Source organism: Eulemur rufifrons, chromosome 24, assembly GCF_041146395.1.
Source record: "Eulemur rufifrons isolate Redbay chromosome 24, OSU_ERuf_1, whole genome shotgun sequence".
NCBI classification, from domain to species: Eukaryota; Metazoa; Chordata; class Mammalia; order Primates; family Lemuridae; genus Eulemur; species Eulemur rufifrons.
Window position 1 is genome coordinate 3,919,567 of NC_091006.1, and position 17,483 is coordinate 3,937,049.

Consider the following 17,483-nt stretch of genomic DNA (forward strand, 5'->3'; position numbering starts at 1 on the left):
CTTGGCAATAGAGCAAGACCTCCTCTCTAAAAAAAAAGAAAGAAAGAAACACAACAGGCATCTTTAAAATAGAAGAGTGGAATTACAGTAATGTTTGTATTCCCTGTAATAAATATAAATAAATTATTCTATTTCTAAGATTTATATATTGTTGTAGATGTTTAGGGAAAGGTAAAAGCCCTTTTCTTCCCCTCCTGAGTCTAGAACACTCCTGAATTAAGATCTGTGACATTAGGAGTCTAAGGCAACAAGGCACAGGCCAAGCTGGAAACTTCATGCCAGAATGCACCCGCTGGGGGCAGACAGATGCAGAAGGTGCAAAACTTGTCTGATAGACCATTTCTCTCTCCAGTAGTAGGACTTGATGTTGAGACTTAGGGAGAGGTCAGGAATGTCAATCCAACTCAACAGCTCTCAATCGGGGTTGAACTGACATCCCGAGAGTACGGCCGTGCATCACTTAATGATGGGGACACATTCTGAGAAATGCACTGTTAAGCAATTTCATCGTCGTATGAACTAATCACAGAGTGTGCTTAGCCAGACCTGCATGGGATAGCCTCCTGCACACCTAGGCTTCAGACCTATACAGCACGGTACTGTATTGAATACTGTAGACAATTGTAACACAATGGTATTTGTGTATTTAAATATATCTAAACACAGAAAAGGTACAGTAAAAATAGGGTATTATAGGCCAGCCGCAGTGGCTCACACCTACAAACCCAGCACTTTGGGAGGCTGAGGCCAGAGGATACCTTGAGGGCAGGAGTTGAAGACCAGTCTGGGCAACATAGCAAGACCCCGTCTCTACAAAAAATTAAAAGGTTGGCTGGATGCGGTGGCTCGTGCCTATAGTCCCAGCCACTTGGGAGGCTGAAGTGGGAGGATCACTTGAGCCTAGGAGTTCAAAGTTGCACTTAGCTATGATCATGCCACTGTACTCCAGCCTGAGTGACAGAGCGAAACCCTATTTTTTTAAAAAAATAATAGAGCGTGATTGGCTGGGCACAGTGGCTCACGCCTGTAGTCCCAGCTACTTGGGATCCTGAGACAGGAGGATTGCTTGAGCCCAGGAGTTTTGAGGTTGCTGTGAGCTGACTCCACAGCACCTCTAGTCTGGGGAACAGAACAAGACTCTGTCTCCAAAAAAAAAAAAAAAAAAGGCATGATAATACGGGCCGACCGCTGAATATGCGGTCCAGTCCTTCATTGACTGAAATGTTATATGGCATGTGACTATATTTAGGAATGTAAGGAGATGTGTTTTGTCATAATAACAAGGGGTCACCACTGGCACTTAAGAGTAAGGAACAGAGATGGCAAATGTGCTGCACCAAGCTGGGTAATGCCACATGAATCATCCAGTCCAAAGTGCAGCATGCCCCTTCCACGCTGAAAAATACCGGCTAAAGACCTTTCACATGGAACGACAATGAGTGGGGGGTTGATTTTTCCTCCTGACTTTTAAAAATGTTTACTGCTTAAGAAATTGTTGTTACACGGGATATGAAAAGTCAGGGGACATTAGTTCTAGTAGCACTGTCAACATTTTGGAAACCTGTTACCACATAGCAGTTCCCACTTCATCATGTTCTCCGTCAGTGGTTCACAAATCTCTGACAGAATCTACTGAGGAGCATTTTTTTTAAAGTACGGATTCTCAGCCAGGCGTGGTGGTTCACACCTATAAACCCGGCACTTTGGGAGGCTGAGGCACGAGAACTGTTTGAGGCCATGAGTTCAAGAGCAGCGGGAGCAACATAGCAAGACTCCGTCTCTACAAAAAATTTAAAAAATTAGCCGGGCGTGGTGGCTTACTACTGCAGTCCCAGCTACTCAGGAGGCTGAGGCCAGAGGATCACTTGAGCCCAGGAATTTGAGGTTACAGTGAGCTATGATTGTGCCACTGTGTTCTAGCCCGAGTAACAGAGCAGGACCTTAGCTCTAAAAAAATGAATAGTAAAATAAAGTACAGGTTCCCATGCCCCACCCAGAGGATGTGATTCTGAAATTCTCTAGCAGTGCCTGGGTCTTAGTCCCCAGGTAGTTCTGATCAGCCAAGGTTTGGAAAAACAGTCACACAGCATCACAGCCGGCTTTTCTCCTCCAGCCTCCTGCTTTGAGGGCCTTGGTAAAATTTCCACAGTAGGATCGTCTTACTGTTTTCCCCATCTTTCCAAACGTAGGGCATGAAGAGATGGAAGGGGGACATTCTTGTAGGACAGGATCTGGGGGGAATGGGGAGGTTGAGACTCAAGTTTTCTCCAGAGTTTGGCTGTTTTGAGTACTGAGACTTAGGAGTTAGCTTAGAGGAAACGGGTATATGTTGTTTGTGTCTCTTAATTTTCCATGGCTATTGTCACCTGTCTCTGTGAGTTATCTGCCTGTCAAGAAACTGCTCCTTCTGCAGCGTCCCTGTGTTCATAGCGTAGGCTGAGAAACAACCTCTGCTTTTCCTGAGAAGGGTTAGGTTATTTAGGTTCGATAACTGACTTTTCAGATCTAGTCACGTCAGGATTCGACGTGTTACAGGATCCCCTTGCCCTGTTAGTTGAGAAATTAAGTTGGTTTAAATTGTGAAGTTGGGGAGTATATTATGGTATAAGATAATCAAGGTGAATGGTCTCTTCCTGCAGGAGCCCACATGTCACCCATTTGCTTGGTTTACTTATTGTGGCTGTGTATTTAGAAGATGAGAAGCATTAGTACAATTGGAATCAAATTTAAGGAAATGAAGTAGTACCAGTAATCTCTGAATCTGAAGATGCCAAATGGGGACTTGCTCAGCAGGCGGCCTTGGCTTCTCCCAAGATGGAGAAACAGACAACCTGGAAGAGGTGTCCTCTGAGTAGAAACTGGCCAAGGACGGGGAGTGGGGGAGAAAGTTTTGAGCAGCAGAGGCTTGGAGGCGAGCAGCAGCAGCAGCCTCTGGCGTGTGCACTGGGAGGCTGAGGTCCAGGGCCCAGGCACTGCTCGGTGGGGTCAGTCCCAGCCTGCTGAGGAGTGATGCAAAGGTTCTCGTCCTGTTCATCAGAGCCAGTGTTAATAAACGGAGGCTTGTGGTGTGAGACATTGATAAATCTGGCTCCAAGAGCACAAGGTAGAAGTATGAATCTAATGTGGTTTCTGTCCTCAGTGATGGTGCAGAGCTGTGAGCCAGTGGTGTGGGTGTCCTTTAAATTCCAGCTCAGCTCATAGTTAATGAACTTGGCTGCCTGATAAAAATATTTTCAGGTTGAGCTCATAAACATATCAAAATAGACCTGAATTTAATTCCAGTTCATAATGAATGTTGATTTGAAGGAAATGCCTTCAAATGTACTGATGCCCATGTTGTGGTTTATAAGGAAACAAAGCAGCTCTGTGAGACCAAAGCATACTCTGGTTCAATAATAAGGCTTTCTTAGAAAGAATGACTCATAGTCACTCGGAGTTATAGTCGCACAGAAACAACTGTGAGCTGCCAACAAGGAACGCATGGCCCAGAAGGTCTTGCCTTTCCCTCCAGCCTCGAAGAGCAGTCTGGGTGTGAAAGAATGCCAGTCTCGAGGGGGTGGGAGAGGCCTGGGCCCAGACTGGAGTGAATCCCAGTGAATGGCAGACGGTCATTCCAGCACAGAGGACTGGAACATGTTTACTAGGTGTCTGGAGTGTGCCTCTGTAATCCTGGTAGTCACCTAATCCAGATAATCCTCGGCTGCCAGCCTCACACAGGATTGTTGATGAGAATGCAAAATCCCAGCGTTGCAATTCAGGATTTTGTTTGTGCTGGAAGCGTTTTGTAAATTTTTTCTTTAGGGTTTAGTTGGGTAATGGTTTTTCCCTGGCTGCCCAGTATGTTAATAGCATTTCTTTATCTCAAAGTGAGTAGGTGGAGCATTGTAGGCTATAGTTTTATAAAATGGCATTAAGTATAGATTTGTTTCCACCATAAAAGTAACATGTGAAAAGAAAGCAGGCAGTATAGAAGACAGTCAAAAAAGGAAAGAGAAAAAAAAATCTGCGATCCCAACACCCCAGTCTAAGCGCGTTAACACTATTTGGGTAGAGACTGCCTGGCCCTGTTCTGCACGGGCAGGTGCTCTTCAGCAGAGATGGATCCATACTATATGTACTACTGTGAAACAGGCTTTTTAAATTTAGTGTACCTTTTATTTCAAAGTATAACATGCATATAGAGAAGGACACATAATTACCTATGTAACGAGCACACAGATTAGGAATCAGAATATTAACAGTTCCCCCAGGAACGCCCCACAGCTCCCTTCCAGTAGCCCCCACCCCCTCAAGGCTAACTATTATCCTGACTTCTAACAGCACAGGTTGCTTTTGCGTGTTTTTTTTTTCTTTCTATAAATGGAATTATGCAATATAGACTCCCACACCTGGCTTCTTTGCTCAGCGTCATGTTTGTGGGATTCATCTATATTGCTGCATTTGGCTGTGGGCTGTTCATTTTTGTTGCAGTATAATATTCCATTGTGTTACTAGACCACAGTTTATTCATTCTACTGTTGATGCCTCATTTGGGTGGTTTCTAGCTTTTGGCTATTAAATAATGCTGGCACTTTTTTCCTTCATAAGAGAAGCCAAAACTAGAGTGGATGTGAGGAATGCCGACTGAGACCTCTTGGGGACTTGCAGCGCGGCGAACAGTCATGCCCATCTGTGGCGCTGCCGCACACAAGTGTGCTACTGCGCGTAATTGGTTACTAAGCGTACGGTACCATCAAACCTTGATGTGAGGTAGATACAGACATAGAGAAGTCTACGTATTGGAGCAGATCCAGGGTTAATCCTGTGTGCCTGGCCTTTTTCCCCTAAGGACATTGCTCCCCTCATTCCCCGGGTGCCAGTGGACTGTTTCTTGCCCTGCAAACCTATGTGCAGGACGTGGGTGTGGTCTCCTTGCTTCCTTCCCTTCCGGTGAAAACTGCTCTGCGGAGGCTCACGTAACCCTCTCTTCTCCTGCTTGTCATTTACTGACCTGATTGCCACCCCTCATCGTGAAGAATCTGATACCTGCTTTCCTCATTCTCTGCCCTTCTGTCCTCCAGAATGACTTCACTTGCTGTGTGACTTACCCACCTGTGTTGGCAGTCCCCGGGATAATAATCGTACTTAGGGCTATAACACATGACATTGACAAGATACAAAGCAAAACCAGCAGAGGGAAAAGACACACGGGCAAAGTCTGAAGGAAACCAGGTTCAGACTTTCAACGGGGACTAGGAAAATGGAGCATCACAGGATGTGTTCGATTCCCCTAGCAACGAGCTTTGACAACATGCGTGGAACGTTGTCTAGCAGGGAGGCTCAAGACTCGGTCAGTGCCTAGGGATTTTACCGGGGGCTGGTTATGTAGACAGCCTCTGCATGGCACATGCCAAAATTCTAAACCACCAGAAATAAAGCACAAGCAAATCACATCGTACAAATGGTTTTGGGACAGCGAGCCACTCTTATCAGTCCCAGAAATGGTGGGAACCCTCCTGAAATCTAAGTTGCCAAATGTCAAGCACAAGCCAACCTTGTAAGCAGGCCTTATGAAGGGTAGCAGTCAAACCTGCTGGGTCACCTCTTCTGCACACTGTCTGACACCCTAGTTTCTGTTACTTGTCCTGTGACCTTTTCCTCTCATCTCCCACCTAAAGCTGTGGACACACCTGGACCTTGTCCATCAACCTCAGCTGCAACACCTGTGAATCACACCTTTGGCTGCCACATACTTTGATCTTCCAGCTGGCTTGCTCAGCAATGACTTAACCCACCCCTTGCTTGGTCACTGTCTGTAGCCTGGCGTAGAACTCCAGGTCCAGGATCTTTCTACTTCGTCTGGATTCATTAGTTCCCTCCTTTTGCTTTCCCCACCACCATCTCCAACCAGCCTAGACTCCATAACTCACCATTTATCTTGCAATACCCTAAGCTCCCTTACTTCTCTTTTGAGTGTCTTGTGCTCTTGCATAGAGAAACTGCAACCCTGAAATCATGTACTCATCTACACTGTCAGTATCTTCAGCCAGGGGGTTGAGTCCTGAGGAAGAGAAGCACAGTTGAGCAAATTAGTACCACTGTAATTCTGGTTACTACTCTATACTGGACCCTCAACATGGCCAATAAAACTTTCTGTAATCATCTCTGTGCAGTCGGCAAGTCATCTTGCCATCTATTTCAAAGAGAACTAGAGAGGTCAGGGGACACCGCTTCAAGTGCTTCATACTCTCTGAACCAATCTCATCTGCATCCGGCATTTTCTGGTGGCCCTGTGAACAAAGGAGGCCCAGCCTGGTGGCTCATGCCTATAATCTCAGAGCTTTGGAAGGCAGAAAGATCACTTGAGGCTAGGAGTTCGAGACCAGCCTAGGCAACAGAATGAGGCCCTGTTCCCACAAAAATTTTTTTTTTTTTTTTTTTTTGAGACAGAGTCTCACTCTGTTGCCCGGGCTAGAGTGCCGTGGCGTCAGCCTAGCTCACAGCAACCTCAAACTCCTGGGCTCAAGCAATCCTCTTGCCTCAGCCTCCCGAGTAGCTGGGACTACAGGCATGCACCACCATGCCCAGCTAGTTTTTTTATATACATATTTTTGGTTGTCTGATTAATTTCTTTCTATTTTTTTAGTAGAGACGGGGTCTTGCTCTTGCTCAGGCTGATCTCGAACTCCTGGGCTCAAACAATCCGCCCGCCTCGGCCTCCCAGAGTGCTAGGATTACAGGCGTGAGCCACTGCACCCGGCCCCTACAAAAATTTTTTAAAAATTAGCTGTGTGTGGTGGCATATGAGTCCCAGTTACTCAGGAGGCTGAGGCAGGAGGATCACTTGAGCCCAGGAGTTTGAGGCTGCAGTGAGCTATGATCATGCCACTGCACTCTAGTCTGGGCAACAGAGCAAGACCTCATCTCAAAAAGGAGAAAAGACCACCTATGGAGGAACTGAAGAACAATTTTTCTTGTGCTCTGGCTCCCTAACTCCCACTATTTCCACTTACATTTTTTATTTACATCTTTCTGTGCCTATATCTTCAGTTTCTTTTTTTTTATTCACCTTGTTCTTATTTCAGATAAGATTCAACTTTCTTGATATGGGATCCTTTCCATTAGTATTTAATTATTATGCTAGCATATTATGTTGTATATATAATTAATTGCACTTATACTAATGTATAATTATAATAGTTATGTGGTATATCATGCTATAAACTCCTTTTTTTTCTTTTTTTTTTTTCTGAGACAGTCTCACTCTGTTGCCTGGGCAGGTGCCGTGGCGTCAGCCTCGCTCACAGCAACCTCAAACTCCTAGGCTCAAGCGATCCTCCTGCCTCAGCCGCCCAGGTAGTTGAAACTATAGCTTTGTGCTACTGTGTCCAGCTTATTTTTCTTATTTTTTGTAGAGATGAGGTCTCACAATAGTCCAGGCTGGTCTTAACTCCTGCTCGGCCTCCCAGAGTGCTGGGATTACAGGTATGAGCTGCTGTGCCTGGCTCAAACTCTTTTTTAAGGAAATTACCCTTGGATCACACACCTACCAGCTCCTGGTCAGCTTCATTGTCAGGATTCCTGATTTTCACTTCTTAAGCCACTTGACCTACTCCATTAAAACAGTTCTTGCTAATGTCACCAATCATCTCCAGTGGGCCTTTTACAATTTTCCTTTTGCTGGCTTTATAGAATTCTATACTGTTAGAATATAGAATGCTATATTCTATATTCTTTTTTTTTTTTTTTTTTTTTGAGACAGAGTGTCGCTTTGTTGCCCAGGCTAGAGTGAGTGCCATGGCGTCAGCCTAGCTCACAGCAACCTCAAACGCCTGGGCTTAAGCAATCCTACTGCCTCAGCCTCCCGAGTAGCTGGGACTACAGGCATGCGCCACCATGCCCGGCTAATTTTTTTTTCTATATATATTTTAGTTGGCCAGATAATTTCTTTCTATTTTTAGTAGAGACGAGGTCTCGCTCATTGCTCAGGCTGGTCTCGAACTCCTGACCTTGAGCGATCCACCCGCCTCGGCCTCCCAGAGTGCTAGGATTACAGGCGTGAGCCACCGCGCCCGGCCTATATTCTATATTCTGAAAATACTATTGTCTTCCTGGCAGGCATAGTCACCTGATTTTCCTCCTACCCTCTCTAGCTGCTGCTCCTTAGACTACTTACCTCATTTCCTCCAATACCCATCTTGAAATAATAGTGTTCAGAGCTCTAGTTTAGCATTTTTTCTTTTGTAAGTTGTCTGGCATCAACCCCAATGGCCTGAACTCTGTGGAAGGATTCCTAAATTCACATACTAGCTAGATCTGATTTCCGAGTCTAGATCTGATTTCTTGACACTTGTACTGGAAGATCTTAGCGTAGCCTCAAGTTTAATGTTCCTAAAATGACAGTGATCCCTTCCCTCTGCTCTCCTGCCAGTGTGCTTGATCCCAGTGGGCAGCTGCACCCTCTACCGACCCGAGTACCCCAGAAACCTGGAGTCGCATTTGACACCCTCCATTTCCTTCATTTCCTTGACTAGCATCACATCCTTAACAAGTTCTATGTATTCTACTTCCTAAATATAATGCCTCTTTTTTATTTGAAAAAAATTACTTGGTTAAGAGCTGTGTGTTTCCCTTTGAGTCCCACAAAAGGGCTTGTAATGAAAACAGCAGACGTGCTAACAGTTTTATTCCTTTCTACCCGGAGTCTTCTGGTTTTTAGTTTCACTGTTTACTTCTGTTCACTGATTTTTCTATGGAAAGGGGGAAACCATTTATTCAACAAATATTTATTGAGCTCCTACTGTGGAACAGGGTATGGTGGCTGTTTTGTTTTTTTGTAAGAATTGAGGTCTCAGGCCGGGCGCGGTGGCTCACACATGTAATCCTAGCACCCTGGGAGGCCGAGGCGGGAGGATCACTTGAGGTCAGGAGTTCGAGACCAGCCTGAGCAAGAGCGAGACCCCGTCTCTACTAAAAACAGAAAGAAATGGTATGGACAGCTAAAAAATATCTATAGAAAAAATCAGCTGGGCATGGTGGCGCATGCCTGTAGTCCCAGCTACTCGGGAGGCTGAGGCAGAAGGATCATTTGAGCCCAGGAGTTTGAGGTTGCTGTGAGCTAGGCTGATGCCATGGCACTCACTCTAGCCCGGGCAACAGAGTGAGACTCTGTCTCAAAAAAAAAAAAAGAATTGAGGTCTCACTATGTTGCCCAGGCTGGACCTGAACCCCTGGGCTCAAGCGATCCTCCCACCTCAGCCTCCCAGGTAGCTGGGACTGCAGGCACACACCACCATGCCCAGCTGGAACAGGCATCAGTTCTAACTGCAGGGGAAGCAGCAGTGAACCACACAAACCCAGCTCTCACTGGGGCTTACACTTTGCTGGGAGGAGACTGAATGAGTGAAATATGTCGTATGTTGAAAAAGACACTATGGACAGAAAGCCAGGAACAGGCCAAGAAAGGGTGTAGGGGCAGCAGGGGAGGGTTGCTGCTTCCAGTTTTAAATAGGTTAGAGACGCTGACATTTAAGAAATGACCTTAAGAAGGTGATTGGATATTCAAGCACAGAACTTACAGCTGCAAAGACCCCGAAGCGGAGTGAAGCTAGCGTGGCATGGCGGAGGAGGGAGGAGAGGGTAGTGTGATGGAACATGAGGTTGGAGGAAACGGCAGCGGGCAGGGAGCCAGCCGTGGAGTCCACTGCGATGACTGGCGTTTATTCTGAGATGGGAAGGGATGGGACAGTTTTGAGCAGAATGACAATCTGACTCAAATTTGAAAAGAATCTCTGGCTGCTGTGTTGAGAATGAACTATTAATAGTAGGGCAAGAAAGCAGGGAGCCCAGTTAGGAGGCCAGTGCAGAAAACCCGGGGCGGTAGTTCTCCCTGCCCCCTGGGAGCTGGGCCACGAGGCCTGGACTGCCAACCCCGGATCTGTTCTGCTAAGGCCTTTGTGAGAGAGGCCCGTGGCCTGGGGGCCGTGTGGTGTCCTCAGCATACTGAGGCTTTAATGTAGGCTTTCGTACAGTTCAAAAAGAAGTAATTTAATGGGATTTACAGTCAGAATTCTCCCTTCTCCTCACTGTCCCTCTGACTGACTTACATGAAGCTAGGTTGTTTCCAATGTTTGCTAATACGATCCTGCAATAAAGAACCTTTGAGAATCATTCACAAATGGATGAGTTTATCTATAAGATAAATTCCATGAACTCTAGACACATCTCTGTAATTTTAATAAATACATGCTGTGTTGCCCTCAATAGAGACTGTAGCAATTTACACTTCAAACTGTAGTTTTTTAGGGTGCCTGTTACCTCATATGGTCACCAATACGGTGTTACCAAACTTTTGAAAATCTTTGCCAATATGATAAATGAAAAATGGTATCTCAGTATCCCATGCGTTTGTCTTTGAGTGAGGTTCAATGTTTCATGTTTAAGTTATCAGTATTAACACTTCCTTCTTCTTTTTTTTGAGACAGCGTCTCACACTGTCACCCAGGCTGGAGTGTAGTGGCATCACCATAGCTCACTCCTGGGCTCAAGCGATCGAACCTCTCACCTCAGCCTCCCAAAGTAGCTGGGATTACAGGTGCATGCCACCATGCCTAGCTAATTTTTTTTTTTTTTGGTAGAGATGGGGTCTTACTCTTGCTTAGGCTGGTCTTGAACTCCTGGTGTCAAGCAATCCTCCCGCCTCAGCCTCCCAGAGTGCTAGGATTACAGGCATGAGCCACCGTGCCCAGCCCAGATAATTTCTTTAATGTCATCCTCCCTAGTCTTTTGCTAGAACTCCTTCTTACTCAGGTATAAGAGGTTGATTCAGTTCTTTATGTCTCTTAGTTTTTTTCTCCGTATTTTCTTCCTTATCCCATTATTTATCTTGGTCTCTTTCCTGCAGTACACTTTATTAGAATATCTGAGGATTCTTGGTTGTCTATCATTAGAAGGAGGCACAAAAGTTGCCCTGGAGCTGTATGTGTGACCAGGATTTGTCAACTTGCAGTGTTTGCTTTAAGGTATTCTTGAGATCTCTGAATTCCAGGGCCTTTGTTTTAGCTGCCAGTATCTCCAGATCCCACAGATATCTACAGAGAGGAATCCTCCTTTTCCTTGTTTGTTTTTCCTCGGAGTATGTTACCTGATTGTAAGTCATTCTGACTGCAGCAGTGAGGAACAGGATTCTTGCGCAGATCCTAGATTAGTTTTCCTGTTTTCAAGCCCCCTTACTCCTGCGTCTGTGGTACCTGCCAGCTCCGAGGCCGAAGCCTTTCACGGGTCCGGGCAAGTGGTTCCTCCTGAACATCGGCAGCCCCCGAGCATGGTCCGCACGGCAGCACCCTGTGCTCTGCCCTCGGTCACCACGCTTCCAACTGCTCCTCAGTCTAGAAAGTTGTTGAAAAATACCCCGCAGGTTTCTCCCTGCCCAATTCTATTTATAAATATCACGTTATTCATTTATTGATATTTTAATGCAGCCTTAAAGGAAAAGAAGGTAAATGTTGGCTTGGTTTACCATCTTGAACCAGAAAATCTGACTGCTTCTACCCTAGTTCAAAAGCACCTTCAACTCTTTTTTGTTTTGTTTTGTCTTTTTATTTTATTTTATTTTTATTTGAGACAGAGTCTCACTCTCTTGCCCAGGCTAGAGTGCCATGGCGTCAGCCTAGCTCACAGCAACCTCAAACTCCTGGGCTCGAGCGATCCTCCTGCCTCAGCCTCCCGGGTAGCTGGGACTACAGGCATGTGCCACTGTGCCCGGCTAATTTTTTCTACATATATTTTTAGTTGGCCAGATCATTTCTTTCTATTTTTTTTTTTTTTTTTTTTAGTAGAGACGGGGTCTCGCTCTTGCTCAGGCTGGTCTCAAACTCCTGAGCTCAAACGATCCACCCACCTCGGCCTCCCAGAGTGCTAGGGTTACAGGCGTGAGCCGCCGCGCCCGGCTGCACCTTCAACTCTTGCCCGGACGACAACAATGACCTCCTCCCTGGTCATTCTCCATCCACGCTGCATTCCTCCACTTCATTTTCTACGCAGTGGCCAACATGAGCTTTTGGGAACACACCTCTGATCGTCAAATTATATCACATGTCTTAGAGACGGCACCTATTAATAATATGGAGGCCTCAACAACTCGTGCGCTCCTGGAAATCATATCGCCGTGATTGTGGTCTGAAATAAATGTGATCACGGAGTCAAACAGACCCATGTCACAGAGGCCAGCCCCTGAGCAAAGACTTCTCTCCCCAAGGTCTCAGTACTTATGTGGGCCTCTGAGTCACAGATCTAAAAATAGGTCACAGGGCTGTAAGCTAGCAGCAGGCTGCACACCTCTGTTCTGCGGCTAGCCAGTGGCCAGCAGCAGGAAGTCCCAACATCCAGCACAGCTACTGCTCCTCCTGAGGGCCTTCTTGACAGACAGGCCAGCCCAGGCCAGCCCACACTTACTATAACCTCTTCCTCCATGTGTCCCTGAATCAGAGGCCTCTCTGAGTCTGGTTTCCAGACTGTCAACGGGCTTACTCTGCAGCTTTCCTCAACCCCGGCCACAGCTTGTGCTTAAAACATACCTAGTTGTCTGGCCCAGGCCGGTCATGAACTGGCCTCAAGCGATCCTCACACCTCAGCCTCCCAAAGTGCTAGGATCACAGATGAGAGTCACCACTGCACCTGGCCCCAGCTGCCACTTTGTTTAAATCTGGAAACCCTGGAGTCTTCAGACCTCCACTGAGCCACAGGCCACTGTCCTGGTGTCTGTCTCTAGTACAGTCAGAAGGGGCTGCTTTTCCTTTTCCCAGGAGTGGAAAGGAGCTGTCAGACTTGCTCACTGGTGCCTTAGCGCCACTTCAACTTGCCCCTTTCTCACCTAACTTAAGGAGGCAGGGAAATTTAGAACCAAGTAGTAGTGAGCACAAACAATGTCTGTTACGGCCACCTACCAGAAAAGGACAGCCTGCTACAGATAACCTGGCAATGATGAGCCCATAGGGGCTGTTGGTGGAAGGCTGACAATACCCCAGCAATCACTAGGGTGGGCCCCAGGGGCCTCCAAGAGCAGGCTCACATTTGATCCCCACCCCAGTCTCCCATGTACAAACTGGGTATGCGTACGGTCTTCTTAGCCTTTCAAAAAGACAGGTAAAAACTCTCAGCAACACGCTTGAAGCTCAGACTCGGGGGGATGGGAGGGGCATGGGCAATATATATAACCTGAACTTTTGTACCCCCATAATAAGCTGAAATAAAAAAAATAAAATAAAAAGAATGAAATAGAAGTAGAGCATTGTATTAAATTAAAATGGAAAGATTTCCTCAACATGTCAAGTGGGAAAAACGCCACAGAACAAATGTAGTTGTTAGGAGAAAAAAAAAAAAAAACTCTCAGCAAACTAGAAATAGACGGAAACTTTCTTATTCTAATAAAGGATATTTATACGACACAGCTAACATTGCATGTAATAATGAGATACAGAACTCTTTCCCCTTGAGATTGGGAACAAGAAAAGCGTATCAACTATCACCACTTGTACTCAGCATTGTATTCGTGGTCCCAGCTAGTACAAAAGGGCATGAACAGGAAATAAAGATATATAGATTGGGGAGAAAGAAAACCCATTTTTAATAGATGACGTGATTGGGTACGTATAAAATCCAAACCTGTCTACAAACTACTACAATTAAGTGAATTTTCAAAATATACACAAATCAATTGTTTCTATATACAAGCCACAAGTAATTAGAAAATGAAAAGTTAAGGCATGGCAGAGTGGCTCACACCTGTAAACCCAGTACTTTGGGAGGCCGAGGCAGGAGGATTGCTTGAGGCTGGGAGTTCAAGACTAGCCTGGGCAACATAATGAGACCCCATCTCAACAAAAAATAAAAATAAATAAATAAACATTAGCCAGGTGTGGTGCGTACCTGTAACCCCCAGCTACTTGGGAGGCTGAGGCAGGAGGATCACTTGAGCCCCAACATTAGAGATGGCAATGAGCTATGATCATGCCATTGCACTCCAGTCTAGGCAGCAGAGCAAGACCCTGTCTCTTTAAAAAAAAAAAGAAAGAAAAGAAAATGAAAAGCTAAAACATTACCATTATAATAGCACCCCACTAAAAACTCAAATAGCTAGCAATCTAACAGATGTGCAGACCTCAATGCTGCAAACTACAAAATATCACTGAGAAAAGAGCATATCTGCAAGACCTTAGAGTGGGCAGAGAGGATGCAAAAGGTGGTAACTTCATAAAAGAAAGGAGAAAATACTGATAAACTGGACTTCATTTAAACTAAGAATTTGCTTATCAAAAGACATCAAGAAAGTGAAAGTGGAGGCCACAGATTGGGCAAAGATAATTACCACATCTAGTATGAGCCATGGAAGGGTTGATATCCAGAATACAAGAACAGTACCTGGTTGATCCTGCCAGGAGGAAAAAAAAAGGAACAATGACTCAATGTTTAAAATCTTGAGTAGACAGTAAGTGAGGACATTCAGATATCTGACAAGCATGTGAAAGGGTCTTGATACTTTTTGTCATCAGAGAAATGCAAATTAAAAAAAACCAGAATGAGATACCATTCTACCCCCACAAAAATGACTAAAACTAGACAGACCATGAGGTCAAGTGTTGGCGAGGAAGTGGAAGAACTGGAACTTCTACACTTTAATGGTGGGAGTATAAATGGGTACAGGCAGTTGGGAAAACTAATTGGCCAGCTCTACTAAAGCTAAACATATATAAACATATACGCCCTATAAACCAGCAGTCCCGCTCTTGGGTGTATACCAAATAGAAATGATTGCCTAATGTCCGCCAAAAGACATCTACAAAAATGTTTACAGTGTAAATCATAATGGCCAAAACCTGGAAATAACTCAAATGTCCAACAGCGGTAGAATGGATAGTGGTATATTTATCAATGGAATACAATAAAGCAAAAACTTGCTTTGCACAACATAACTGAATCACAGACATCATGAGGGGTCAAAGAAGCCAGACACAAAAAGAGTCCATGCCGTATGATTCCATTCACGTGAAACTCAAAACAGGCAAAACTAACCTTTGGTGAGAGAGATTAAAATAGTGGTTATCTTTTCAGAGGGGCTGCTAAGATCTCTCTCTTGATTGAGACGGTGGGTACAGTTTGTATACACAAGTACAAACTTGAACTATACACTTAAGATTTGTACAGCTTGTGCAAATTACACCTCAATATACAAGAAAGATACGTGGAAGGGGACCTTGGGTTCTCTCCATTGCTCTGCCACTCTGACACCTCACAGACCCGGGCGCCTTGCTGACTCTCCTTCCCCTCAAGTGCTACGGAAGGGCAAATGTTTACATCAGACCGTCCAGGGACTTCTGTTTCTCTTAAGAAGAGTTCAGTTCTTCCCAGCCTGGCTTGCATGATTTGGTCCCTGGGGAACTTCCCTGGCCTCCTCTCAGTCCCTGAAATGAGCCAAATTCCTTGCTTTGGAGCCTTTGCACAGACAGCTCCTTCTACCTGGAGGCCTTTCCCCAGCTAATCGCTTCTCATCCTTCTAATGTCAATTTAAACAGTTGTATTTTCAGGATGCCTTCAGGGACCTTCCAAAATGTGTTATGGTCTCCGTGCAATAGACGCTGACATTCTATTCTTTTTCTTCACTGTAGTATGTCCTAATTTTGCTTGTATGTTTATGTTGTTTATCTTTGTCATGTGTGTTTGTTCTAGTTTGTCTTCCCCACCACTCCCAGGTGAGCATGGGGACCACTTTTGTCTTATTTACCTCCTTCTCTGATACCTGGCACGGTGCCTTGGCCCACAGTAGTGGCTCAGAAATTTGTTGAATAAATGAGCGGGACATTTTGTGAATGCCTGCGATAGATACAGCACCAGATACTGGAGATACAGCAGAGTGTGAGGCGAATATTGCCCAAGCTCACTGTCCAGAAGGGGCGAAACTATAGTTTTGTGAGATGCAACAAATACTATGACTGGAAAACTGTAGAGCTGTAGATTTCAGAGAAGGCTTCCTGGAGGAGGAGGCCCATGAGGTCATGTTTTCAAACAACTCCAAGAGTCCTATGACCAGAGGCCCTTTTGGGAGGTGACCAAGCTTGTGGGAGCTTTCTAGACTCATGATTTTCTTGCGTTTGCCTGTAACTGTGCCAGTGCAGAAGTGGAAACAAAATTGCTCACTTTGTGAAATCACAGAAAATTTTCAAGAAGTAATCTCGTTTCTTCTCCCTCATCTGACAGGCTTTATCAGGGGTAATGTTTAACTTTCAGGGTTTCTCCATATATTTTTAAGGCCATCTGGCTCCCTTCCAATAGCCCCAAATGCCTTGGTGATTCTTGTAAGTATTGGCTGGTGGGAAGCTCAAAGCTAAGGCAATTCAGAGGCGGCCTTACATTTCCTCCGCTCCCTTTGAGAGCCACATGGTTATCTCCGAACCGTGTGATCCAGACTCACCTGTTGCAGTGTAGAGTGACCACGGGTCACCACTTCACACCCGACCAGCACTGTTTCATGGCAGTGAAATAATTGTAGGTTCAGAGCCAAATTTTTTAGTTCATAAACTTAGCTTTTCCCGAAATATTTCTGGTAACTTAGCTTAAAGATGTTATTTGGTTCAGCTCAGCTTTGCCCCTAAATGGAAGGCACGAGCACTTGGCAGCCGTGGAGGTTAGGGGTGAGGTCAGGCCCAGCAGGGCCAGGCGGTGTGAGAAGGCTGGGGGTTCGGGCCCTGACTCGCTCTCTCCCTGCGGAGTGAGTAGGGCGCAGACACGCCTGGCACTGCGCGCCACTCACACTGCTCTCTGGCCCGGCTGGGACATCTGGGCCCCTGCGTTCCACACGGGCAGCCAGCTGTCTGGGGAAGGGGAGTCCGTCGTGTGTGTTCCTGCCATCCAGCACCTGCATCACACAGAAGCTGGGCGTCCCAGGCCTCTTGGGAGGGAGTCCAGGCTGTGACCAGTTCCCCAGGTTGCACACGTGGCTGGCCACATCACCACCAGAAACTCAGCCAGTGGCAGCTTTATTATGTCTGTTTGCCCGCAATTGAAGATTGAATTGAGACACCCAGACTAGCCTGTACTGAGAGCACCACGTGTAAAACAAATTGCCGAATGGAGCCACATGGCAGCTTCAGAGTAGGGTGAGGATGCTGCGCTATGTGCAGAAGGAATGAAGGCTCAACCCTGCAGGTCCCCCTGCGCACTGTGCTCGGAGCGGGCAGATGAGCTGCAGGGGGGCAGTCTGCGAGCTGCTCCCGGGGAACCAGGACCGCCGCCAAGGACAGCCGTTCTGATGGCCACAGTGCCCTTTTTGTTAGGGCTCATAAAGCCCCTCTTGTTTCAGTGACAAGGAGTTGGGATTATTACATTTTGATAACCAAAAGGAAAGTCCAAGCACACCCAGCAAAGGGGACAGAGTTCTAATTTCTTCAAGCAAATAGACCCAAGAAGATCTCTCACGCCTCTCAGCATTGGCTCCTGGTGGGTTTATGAGT